Here is a 12,796-nt window from a genome sequence, read left to right as displayed (position 1 = left end):
ATCTAGAGCTATTTCACATTTTTTTACTTTTTTTAAATCATTTTCCTTTGACATTGGTCATGTAGGGGACCTAGCAGGAATATGAAAAGAATTTTAAAATTAAAATATGTCAATTTGGAAGGAAAAAAAGGTAGAATAAACAGAAGAGTGCAGATGATTTCTTTCAACGCACCTTTTTAAAAGTTAAGGAAAAAAAAAAAAAAAAAAACTAGATCAAAGTGTGCCTGGGCTTGAAGCTGCACCTGAACACCAATTTATGTAAACACACATCTCGGTAGTATTGGATTTAGATGAATTACAGACTTGTCTTTGATAGGTTCTGGTATATTTCAATGGGAAGGCAATCAGAGGTAGAATTAAGCTAATAAAATCTGTATTTTGAGAAGGCGACTTGGAAGTCATTTTATGTGACTGCTTATTTATTCACATGTCCATTGTCTTCCCTCAGGTGAGGTGACAGACTAGTAGATGTTCCCTCATGTCCAATCTCCCTCTTTCTATAGCAATGGAATTTTTAGGAGAATATGATTATCCAGATAAAGACTGTATTTGCAAGTCTTCTTTGCAGCAAGATAAGCCATGTGACTCAGTTCTGGTGAATGGCATATGGGTAGATGTATATACATGCCTTAAAGAAAAAGTCCACCCCCACCCCATGCTGTTTTGGTAACCCAGCCTCTGTGGGAACATGGTGGTAGGACATCCAGGATCATGCAGAGACGTTTAGCTTTGGGGGGATGGCAAAGCAATGAGAAAGAAGTCTGAACAAAATGACCAAAGACCACCATGAGAAAGGCATAAATGTATCTTGTGTTTAAGATATTGCTATATTGATTCTTTATTTCAGCTGTCAGGTATGCTTCCTAAGCAATACCATACAAAAGTCAGGAGAGGCCACACATCTCTCTTGCTTACTTTTGTGTTCTCAAAGGCCAGCACAATGCCTGACACACAGTAAGTGCTGGAACAGTTGAGGAAGAGGGCTCAGTGTTCACATGGCACCCTTTTCAGTAAAATGCCCGCTCAGTTAAGCTGCCTCGTGTGTCTGACCAACGATTAACTCACTCTGCATTTCTGGGATCAATGGCAGGAGTATTACTCTTGCTTCTTAATACAATGTCCTGCTGTGGTGCTTTCGTGTTTCTAGTAGTCCTATCTTCCCTCATGCACTATGCAGAAATTGCATTTGCTAATTTGTCTCAATTATTCCTGCAGTTTTGCTTACAGGGTTAATGAGGTATTTTTTACAAGTGAAAAACGTGCCTTTGCAAATCTGTCTTCCTAGGTCAGAGTTTTTTCCAGATTATCTCTGAATTCTGGATTCTTAGTTGTATTTACAGAGTTAAAATCTCTATATATGTGTCCTTAGTAAAATATAGATTATATATTTAATATATAGGTCACCCCATGTAAATATATCTATGTATAGTGATTATTATACAATTTATAGTATAAGGTATAATATATAATTCACCCATTACATATTATAGTAATATTATATAATATATATTTCTTAGACTTACAAGCAATATTATATTCAGAATTCCCTAAATGGGCAGCTACTCTGGGCTTACTTTGAAAAGACAGGAGTGTTTCATACACATCGAGGAATATCTAGCCTAGATAACAACTAGAAGGTAATGCCGTTGCCTTTGAAATAATCTACATCAGACATGGGATGGCACCTGAAGCCCACCACGACAGTCAAATCCGAAGGGCCAGTTTTAACTATTCTAGCCCAAGCTAGTTTAAATTTCTAAGTAAAATGTGGCCAGTCCTTGTACGTGGTCAGTTCAGCCTGAGATGAAGAAAAGGATCCGAGATGTACCAGTGCACACTGGTGAGGAGAAACCCTTCAGGCTGCCCCTGAGGCAGGGAGAAGGGAATAGAGGGGTCAGGAAATGGACCTCTTGATTTGTGACACCCCTCCCCTCCCCCAGCATTGGAGAACCGGGGGCTGGGGGGAAAACAGGGCCAATTACCCGTGACATTACATCAAAATTTGGGTTATTGTAAGGTTTCACTCTGCTTAAAAAGGAAATTGAATCTATGAGGGTAAAAAATAAATGCATATTGAAACATTTAAAGGTGTATAGGTTTGCAAAAGGGGAGACATATTTTATCCAAAATTCCCTTCAGTATGATTATTATAAAACCTTTTATAAATGTAATTTTATAAATGGAATAAGATTTTAATCTAAACCAAAAAGCATGAAAAACTGTTTTTAAAATCTATAACTTTAATATATGAAGTACCAGTTGTTTAAACTAAAATTTTTGAATAAATATTTTTAAGTATATGAAAATAATGTTGTAAAGGACCAAAAAGACATCACATCACCCATGATTTTCACTTCGAAATTTACTTAAGAGACAATAAAAGGTGGGCACCCCCCAAGCAGAATAACTACAAATGCAAGGAAGACGGGGTCTCGTGGGAAGCGGGCGGCGAACCGCACGCGGCTGCTCCCTGGGACTGCAGCGTGGCTGACCCGGAGCGGCGCTGTCGCTCGCGGTGGCTCGCGGCTCTGACATCTAAGTGGTAGGTGATTGGCATGACCTCTCGTGTCCGTCTTGGAACTGGTATGTACTCATGGAAACAAGGATCAAGGCATCTTGAAACACTCTCGGAAAATACCTTCAGACGATGAAGCGCTGCGCAGCTGAGGGCCACAATCAGAAACCGGCCGGTGTGGAATCGTGGGGGTCGCTCACTTAAGGAGGATGCCTCGGCTGTCAGCACCCAAAGGGCACACGAGCCTCTTGAGGTGGCAATAGTTAAAAACAACTGGAGCTGAGTTTCTTATTTGCAGGGGACAAAGGTGACCCCTGGTAACGCAGGGGACGTGGAGGGTGAAGTGAAGGAGACCCACCATGCACGCCCTCTCCTCCCCGCAGAGCGCCTTTGGTGACAGCTGACTCTAAACACTTGTCACCATCAAGCTCGGCTGCTCTGTGCGGCATCACGCAAGCCTTCCCTCATGTCCCAGATGGGTGCAAGACCCTTCTCTGGGCTCGCCACCCTCCCTGTGTCTATGCTGCTGGTGGCCGGGAGCACACACCCCCTGCCACTGCCACCTGGTTTCCCGTTTCTCCATCCCCCTCGACAGAGTGACACCAAATGATAACAACAGTGCTGCTTTTTTTATTTCCATGTTGCAAGGACCTCACACATGATTTATGGGATTTATGGTTAATTGAAGTTCATTAAATAAAACAAGGAATAAGTCTCTATCCCTTCTCCCAGTCTGTGAAGAGCCTTTACATGACACCAACTGTGTGTGACAACTCAACAAGCACAATGGACAGGGGTTAGTAGAAGTTGGTGGAATTAGGAAATTGCCTTCCGCACTGATAGGGGTCTGGTTTTGAGCCATTTTGTCTATTATAGTATTTCCTCTACTCTATAAATACCTAATTTCAAATATCTGTCTCACCTCACTAATTTCTGAATTCCATGAGGGTCATTCTGCGCATTTGTTTGGTGTTTAGACCAAGGTGCACTGTGCCTGTAGACGTGAATAAGGAGGCTCGATGACTGTCCTCAAGCAGCTGACAGTGCCCTGGGAGAGAAGGACCATCAAGAAGGCAAAATATGTCATAATGCATGGACTATCGTGGGAGTACAAGTGAAGCTCTTCAGATTCAGAATGATGTCAGGGAAGGAGTCATACATTAAGCTAAAAAAAAAGAATGTAAGGATATTCCTTAGATTAAAAAAAAGAAAGAAAAATATGTGCAAAGTCAAGGGGATGTGGTACACTGTGGAAGCTGTAACTCAGTATACAACATTAAAGCATGAAGTAGAAGGAAAGGAATCTTTCTGGACTAGGGTGGGGACCTGAGGAGTCAGGCGTGAGGAGCCTCATGGGCCTGAGAAAGAGGTTGGGATTTCTCCTAAAGACAACTGCGGAGCATGGACAGATTAGCACCAGATGAGTGATATGATCAGATCTGTATTTTAGGTAGGACCTTCCTGTAGCAGTCTAGAAGCTGGTTTGAGAGGAAGGTGAGCAGAGCAAGACAGGATATAAGGAACACATTGTCAGATGTCATAGTAGGAGAAACATAGCAGACACTTGGTAGCCAGTTGCTGCGGTCTGAATGTTTGTGCCTCCCCTTTCATACACTGAAATCCTAACCTCCAATGTGATGGTGATCAGAGGTGGGGCCTACAGGAGGCAATTAGGTAATGAGGGCAGAACCTGCATGAATGGGATTAGAGCCCTTATAAGCAAAGCCTGAGAGAGGCCTGGCCTCTTCCACTAGGTGAAGATGCAGCAAGAAGACACCATCTATGAACCAGGAAGACGGCCCTCTCCATACCCCAAATCATCTGACAACTTGTTCTTGGACTTCCCAGCCTGCAGAACTGTGATAAATAAATTTCTGTTGTCACCTGGTCTATGGTATTTTGTTCCAGCAGTCCAAACAGGCTAAAACACCACCCACAAACTCTTCCTCCACATACCTTCCTTTCACGCCAATATATCTCATGTTTGGTAAAACATAAGTCGATAAGAGCAGAACTATGGAATCAGGCAGCTTGGGTATAAATCCTCATGGCTACGTAATCTTGGTCAAAACCCTCAAGCATTCTAAGCTTTAGTTTTCCATCTGGTAAAATGGAACTAATAATGCTATCTACCAAATGCAGTTGTGGTGAGGATTAAATGAGGTAATACAAGTAAACACTTAGCACCTGGCATGCTCGAGTTTAGCTACTTTTATGGCCACAACTACTAGTTTCACGTGTCTATCCTGCATGAGCCTCACTCACTGGAGGTGGAGCCCAGAAGAAAAGAAAACTGTAACTGGTCTAAACTGATCCATGTCCTTAAATTTCTCTTCCAGATGCTTTTTTAGACAGAAACAAGTTATACGATTTTGGCCAGTAAGATGTAAAAGGATATCAGGCCAGGGACTTAAAATTTGAGTTGCCAGGAAGGCCTTCTTTTCTGAATTGATATTATTATTTCTGCTGAGATGCTGAAACATCCACAAACATCTGGGGATAATGAGGACCAGGCTTAAAGAAAATATAGCAAAAAATGGAAAGTAACTTGTCTGTGATGAGATGCTGAATTGAACAATCATAGAACTGTTCAAATATAAAACTTTTTATTAATAAATCTCCTTATTTTTAAGCCATTTTGCACTGTTTTCTGTTACTTGTGGTCAAACACTTCTTGACTTACAATTAATACAAGAGCCTGAACTAAAGCAGATAGAGACAGGGGACGGGGGTAGTCTTGAGAACACAGAGGATATAGAATATAAAAGACTCGGCCGCCAGCTGGATGTCAGTGTGTGTTGGTGCCACTCAGTCTGATGAATTTTATGGGAGGAAGGTTGTGAAGTAAACAGATGAAAAACTCCAAGGATTTGGGAAGGGAAGAAGGAGGAATCTACTAGAACACTGATGTGCAGTAACAGCAAGAAGAAAAGCAGTAGAGGATATGTTCCTGTACACCAAAAGAGAAGTTTTCGAAGAGTCAGAACAGGCTTAAATGCCACAGAAGCATCAAGCTGGCTGATGACTAAGAAATGTTTGCAGCGTTTCACAATGAGGCAGTCTCAGATTGCTCTGAAAAGAGCAATTTCATAAGAATTCTGAACAGAGGAGCCAGTCTGCAGTGGATTAAGGAGTCAGCCAGGGATCGAAAATTGGAGACTCGCAAATCTGGCTGCAAAGGGTCAAAGAGAGAAAGAGTCATATTCATGTTCATATCTTCAGCACAGCACACGGCATGTGGTTGTACTCTACATGCTTGCCGGCCGGCTGGATGAACAGATGGGCGGCGTAGACAATGGATGGTCTCCTTGTTGGACTGAGAAGACTTCAGCATTCTAGGCTCTAGGATCCAAATTTATACAGAGCAAACCCATTGGTCTTCTATCACAGGTTGTGTACAAAAGCGTCTGATAAGCTAAAATTCCCCACCGAAGCTTGCTGTATTTAACTTACAGAAGAAGTTGCAAAATGGAAACTCCCAGACCAGAGGTAACCTGAAATTGTTGCCTATATGATGCTTTTTAATCTTTTGAATTAATTTGCCAATATTTAAACATCAAGAGAATTAACATAAAGGTGTGGATTTCTGGGTTCTCTGGAAAGTCAGAAGACTTGGCAACGCTGGATCCACCTTCCCACGAGTGAGATGCTTCGCTGAGGATTGACCTGGGCTTTCGCCTGCCCGATTGCCTTCACCCCCATCCCAGTCACCTTCGGACTCTGAACTCCAGCATCAGCCACCACCTATCCACTCATGGATGGCAAAAGGTGGGATCTGGGGTCACAGTTTTAAAAATTCCTAATTTCAGAGAAGAATTTTTAAAAAAGTAATTATTTCTTTTACATTTAAACCTATCAAAGTTGGGAAACTTAAGAAAACCAGGTTGCATTTCAAGAAAAATAAAAAATAGTCTATTTCTTTCTAAAGAAAAGTTATATGAAACTTAGAAATAAGACAAACGGATGACTGATACCCTTTCAATGTCATGTGAAGCATTGTTTAACAGGCCCATCCAATATTTAATTTAATTTCCTAGAAGATTATTTAATTATCTAGGGGATTAATTATTTCTTTAGGGATTTATCGTTGTTTGACATGCTCTTAACTATTAATTAGGATCACATGTTAACTTGTAGATTTTGTCCAGTAGAGATAAAAATGATTTCTAGCTCCAAAAGTTATGGTTCATTGTCTTATAAGACTTTGACCATTTTGTCTCTGAGTAAGTAAACTAATAGTACAGCATAATTTCCTGACTAACCATGTAGATCTCCGTTTCTCATGAATGAGTTGTATAAATGTTCAACATGTTACTGTATTTACATGAAAGTCATGTTTTCAACTTCATGAAAATTGTAATTTAACATCTTTGAGAAAGGAAGAATTTTCCTAAGTATTATATTTAGCACTTACACAAACTGGGTCTTTATAGAAATAATGTCTTCGTTTTTGTTACCTGCTTGGACTTTGCAGACAATGTCATGTGTAGTAATCCCTACAGAAACGAACACACCCCTTCCCCAGGAAGTCGGCGGTGCTTCTTCAAGCTGTTGTCTCTACTTATATTTCGTATGAATGAGAATTCTGATTACAGTAGAAATTGTCCAAGGAAATTTGCTACTTTTAGAAGGGCCTAAGGCAGAAAACAATCCAAATACAAATGATGCTAGATGCTGCCCACCCCACAGCGTTGCCCGAGAGGCTCTATCCACACTCTGTCAAGCAGAGCACAGCACAGGGCGAGCGCGTCAGCCCGCAGAGAACGCCAGAGCTGGGCCCTCTGCCCAGGGCGCAGAGGAGAAAGAACCCATTTCTAAGGCTTTTCTGTAGGCAGGTAAGATTGCATTAAAGAGAAACCGTACATAAATAATTGCTGATTCACCACAGTTGTCCGCTGCTGAGCAATTCTGGCTTAGAGAACTCAGCAATTAACACCAGTTGTTAATGATCACTAAGTGATGGCGTGGGACTTCACTGCCACCAAAAACAAAGAGTCACACTGGTTCTTAAGATTAAGGTAGTAGCAAGGAAACTATCTGCAGCATCCTTACTCTGTAGAATTCCAGGAAATGCAGTCTCAGCAAAGACACATAAATGCCAGTGTCTGTGGCAATAATAAATGGCAATGTAATTTACATCTCTCTTGTGCTAATGATTCTCCTTGTACTTCCAATCCTCCCATCCCCCAAAGGCAAACACTCTCTGCCTTTGTTTGCCCTCCTTTGAGCCCCTGCAACAGAAGCACCTGCAGGAATTGAGGGCAGAGGGAGGTCAGGCTGTTTCCTTCCAGTTTCCTCTCTGCTTTGAAGAACTACCAGTGGCGGAGCCCCTCACTGGACCCAGCATCCGGTGTCCCTCGGGTACCTCTCTCCCAGGGCTCCAGCCCTGCGTGCTCCCCAGTGCCAGAGGCAGTGATGATGTCACTGCTGTGCTGCACTTTGCCTGCTGGTACCTCCATTCATGCTGACACTTCTGTGAGCAGTTTCTCCATTAAAACCTCCTCATTCTCACTACGTCTAGTTCATGCAGTAAAAATGTGAGGGAAAAAAAGTCGACTTGAGTTTTCAGTTTATTAATTACATAAACTCAAAGAATATCGAAAGCCCAACTGTAAACATTCAGAACATTTAGAAAACAACAATGACTAAGATGCCATCTGGGTCCAGGTAGTTACTTGACATATTAATTCCCTTTATTCACTCAAGTAGTTCCTGTTACATCATTGATATAATTTTTACTTTTTGTAGCGACAGGGTCTCTCTATGTTGCTTGTGTTACTCAGGCTGGTCTTAAACTCCTGGCCTCAAGTGATCCTCCTGCCTCAGCCTCCCAATGTGCTGGGATCACAGGTGTGACCCCCTGCTGTTCTTAATCTTATCCTGACAGTACTGTTAGTATATGAAAAGCTATTCATCCTCATTTATGCTTTAAGATGTCCAAATTGGAATAATAATTTTCTGTAATCCTGCTTGTACCCAAAGGACATTTACAACACTTGAGGCTGATGACAGTGTCCTTACTTTTATAACAATTTTTTTAAATCCAGAAAGACAAAGGAAGAGATGCTCATGTTATAGAAATAGAAAGTGAGACAGAGAAGTGTTAGGTTTGCTGAATGTCCCAAGTTCGTGGGTTGAGCCACTGTAGAATTGGACCTTGAGTCCAGGCCCCCATCTCTGACACCCTCCCCCATGTGGCTGATTAGGTTCACAACACCTGGCCGTGGGATAAATGTGATTATTTTATTTGGAATATAAATCCCCCGGTTAAGAGATGGCAATGATGCAGCTGGAGTATCAGGGATTTTTTTCTTCATTTTTTTTTACATTTATTGCACTCTGAGTTTATTTTGATAATAGGATAACATCATACAGGTCAACAAATGTGCCATGCTTTCTAGAAGTGTTCTTATTCCCATGTACTTGAGAAAATGGGAGTCGCCCAAATTAAAAAGAAAACTTGATTTCTGTTTTTAATAATTTGCATTATATTTTAGCTGTGGGTAAGACGAACAAGAGAGTTGAAACTACAGAAATCTTTAAATTCTTTTTTCCTGTCTTTCCAAACCAATGGACATTGACTCCACGCCACACAAAACCAATTATTTCAAATGTTTGGAAAAGGAACACTTGCCTTTTTGGTAACTTCCTTGCTACCAGTGATTAAATCACAAATGATGGGGAACAGTAACCTAGAATCACAGCTACCACTTCATAATTCTCTGGTGTCAAGGCCAAACCTACAAAGATTCATTACTGTCTTCTGGGCCGAGCACCTGCAATGCAGGTAGGAGGGATGCAACCTGGGCAGATTGATATGTTAGATTTTCCCTTTCTGCCTGGGAAGTTCGGAAGCCTGGAGGGACAGATGCACGATGAAAGACTGTAGTGTTCTCAGATGAAGCATCACACAAGGTGACCAAGGAGTAAAGAAAGCATGATGCACTAAGGGTTTACTTCACTAATTACAAAGCCAGTAACCATCTAGGTGTTTGAACACCTTAATACTTTGCTCAATCTTTTATGCTACTCACTTTTATGTTACTTATACCCTCTCCACTTTGCAAAGAATCATTCGTTTTACTGAATTGTATTACTCCATTCTTGTTACAAATCATCCGTAATGCCAACCCCCATTCATTCCACATTTATTGAGAGAGTGCCCATGATATGGCGATTCCCAGGGTAGACACAACACACATGTCACTGGATTTAAACAGAGTAAACAGAACCGGTCCTTGTGGAATTTACATTCTGGAAGGGAGAGTTACACACACACACGCACAGCACTCTGTAAAATATATGTGTATGTGTGTGTTAATATAATACATATCTATGTTGCTATATGGAGATACCTTAAACAGATACAAGTAGACCTACCATTTGATCCAGCAATCCCATTATTGGGCATCTACCCAAAAGAACAAAAGACATTCTATAACAAAGACATCTGCACCCGAATGTTTATAGCAGCACAATTCACAATTGCGAAGATGTGGAAACAACCCAAGTGTCCATCAATACATGAGTGGATTAATAAAATGTGGTATATATATATATATATATATATATATATATATATATATATACCATGGAGTACTACTCAGCTATAAGAAACAATGGTGATATAGCACCTCTTGTATTTTCCTGGAAAAAGTTGGAACCCATTCTACAAAGTGAAGTATCCCAAGAATGGAATAATAAGCACCACATGTACTCACCATCAGATTGGTTTCACTGATCATCACCTAAGAGCATATTTAGTAATAACATCAATCGAGTGTCGGGCGGATATGGGGGGAAGGGGATGGGTGTATACATACATAATGAGTGCGATGCACAACGTCTAGGGGATGGACACATTTGAAGCTCTGACTCGGGGGTAGGGGTTGGGGAGGCAAGGGCAATATACATAACCTAAACTTTTGTACCCCCTCAATATGCTGAAATAAGAATTAAAAAAACTATATAAAACATGCAGAAAACAAATAGAAAAATAGCAGAAGTTCTTATATGTAACTACTTCAAATACATATAGATTAAACTCCAATTAAAACGTAGAAATTAGAAGTATAATTTTTAAATTATCCAATTATATTTTGTCTACAAAATTCTCACCTTAGATTCAGAGACACAAATACGTTGAGAGTGAAAGATAGAAAAGAAATTTCATGGAAATAGTATGGAAAAGAGAGTTGGGGTGACTATAGTAATATCAAACAAAATAGACTTTAAGTTAAAAGTCATTATAAGAGAAAGACAGGCATTATATATTGATTAAAAGGTCAACTCATTAAGAAGATATAATAATTATAAATAATTATAAAATTTATATGTACTTAAAAACAGGGCCTCCGTTGTGAACATATAAAAATGTATTTTCATATTTTTATATGAAAAATATTGACAGAACTGAAGAGAGAAATAGATAATTCTATAATAATAGTTGAAGACTTGAATACCCTTCTCTTAATAAAGGATAGAACAACTAGACAAGACATCAGTAAGCAAATGAATTTGAAGAACACTGAAGCCTAATTGGGCCTAAAAAAATATAATACATATCTATCTATCTATCTATCTATCTATCTATATATATATATATATAAACTATTACTATAACTACGCACACATTACATAATTATATAGTATACAATTAAGGGGGAAATACCGAGAAAAAGGAAAGCAAAAATGGCAGACACGGAGGGCCTGGGTGTGGGAGGAGCAGAGGCCGGAGCGGTGCTGGCTGGGCGGCTCTCCGTGAGCAGAGCTCCCAGGACAAGTGGTGTTTCAGTCACACCTGAAGCAGGCGAGGTGGTGCAGGAAGCAGCTACGTGGGGAGTGGGTTCCCAGCAGTGGGACCAGCTGGCACAGAGACGCTAAGTGGGGAGCCGGAGGAACGGAAACCGTGTGGTTCTGACTGGAGGGCCAGGTGGGACATGGGGGTGGTAAGAGTAGAGGTGGGGGTGGGGAGGCATCCAGATTATGTCTGAATTTCTAGACCACTACAAAGACAACTGTAACCAGGAGATAGCTGTAAACATTCTTGTGTCTTTCCTCTTGACTTAGTTTTTCTATGTTTTAACACACAGGCAAAAATTTAAAATGGGTTGATATAATATTAAACATATAAGAAGTACCCTGTCCTATCAATTAACACTTTAAAATTACTTCCCCATGGTATCACACATTCTTCGTAAACATATTTAAGGACTGCATAATATTCTATTTTTCCTTCCAATGGACAGCTTTAAGAAAACAAATGTAGCTCCTGGCATGTTCCTGGAATAATGATATAATGAGTTTCACACCTATGTCCAAATACTGTCTTATTATGTTTGTTTAATCCTTTTAAAACACTCAGAAAAAAAAAAGAAAGAAAAAACTTCCCTTAGGCAGTAATGATCTTTTCAAGACTGCTCTACCTGCCCAGGTGCCAAGACCCTTCAGAGGCCCCCAGGGACACCTGTGTTTGCAACAGTGGAGGGAAGTCCAGGCCGCGTGTTCTATCTCTGCAGATCAGGTTACCTCTAGTGCAGTCCTTGGAGTGCAGATTTAATCTTTTATGTTGCTTCTTAATAATGAATATAGAACTGAGGCAATTTAATAGGGGAAATCCTTGATCTTCCAGTTTTTGTACCACAGTGGGGGTGGAGGAGAGCCAGATAGGCAATGCTGTTCAAGTGGTGACAGCTATCAAAATCCATGAACACTTGCCCAGGGGGATGCAGCCAGCCTTTCACAGCTATGGATAGAAACTTAAAAACTTAAACCTAAATCTGGGACAAATGTTTTAAACTTCATATTGTCCTGAGCACAATGATAAGAGTATGTTAGTTACTGACTTGGCTGATGCCACCAGGCACTGACCTTCCATGACACGTCCAGAAATAGCAACCTGAATTCTTTCAAAAGAAGGAAGGAAAGAAGGAAGACAGGCAAGTTGCATTCATATGGATGTTTGTGAGCAAAGTGGTTTAAAAGCTTTGTTTCACTTTTAAATAAAATGCATAGATGCTTATTCCAACATGAGAACAGCTGGCACATTTAACATTATAATGTAAACATCTGTTCATGTTCATGTGTTGATATAAGCATATCAGATGGCTATGTTCCACAAATTCAGATTGGTCTTAAAGTAGTGCTTTTTGATAGTCTCTGAAATAAATGATAAAATCAGGAAGAGAGAATGGGGAAAAAGGGGCAAATAAATCCTTTGACTGTGCCCCCAACTCCCTTTAATGCTGCATCCCATTCCTTTGCCAATCATCTTAAATTCAG

At 40.4% G+C, this 12,796-nt stretch overlaps 1 protein-coding gene across 2 annotated transcripts in view; it reads right to left on the bottom strand.

Moving 5' to 3' along the window:
- CNTNAP5 (contactin associated protein family member 5) overlaps positions 1-12,796 on the bottom strand; it is a 773,538-nt gene that overhangs the window by 167,742 nt on the left and 593,000 nt on the right. The gene's annotated exons all lie outside the window — the stretch shown is intronic.

This window comes from Lemur catta, chromosome 8 (assembly GCF_020740605.2).
Source record: "Lemur catta isolate mLemCat1 chromosome 8, mLemCat1.pri, whole genome shotgun sequence".
In the NCBI taxonomy this organism is placed as follows: Eukaryota; Metazoa; Chordata; class Mammalia; order Primates; family Lemuridae; genus Lemur; species Lemur catta.
The sequence above is the reverse complement of the archived record's forward strand: the minus strand, read 5'-3'. Positions and strand labels throughout refer to the sequence as shown.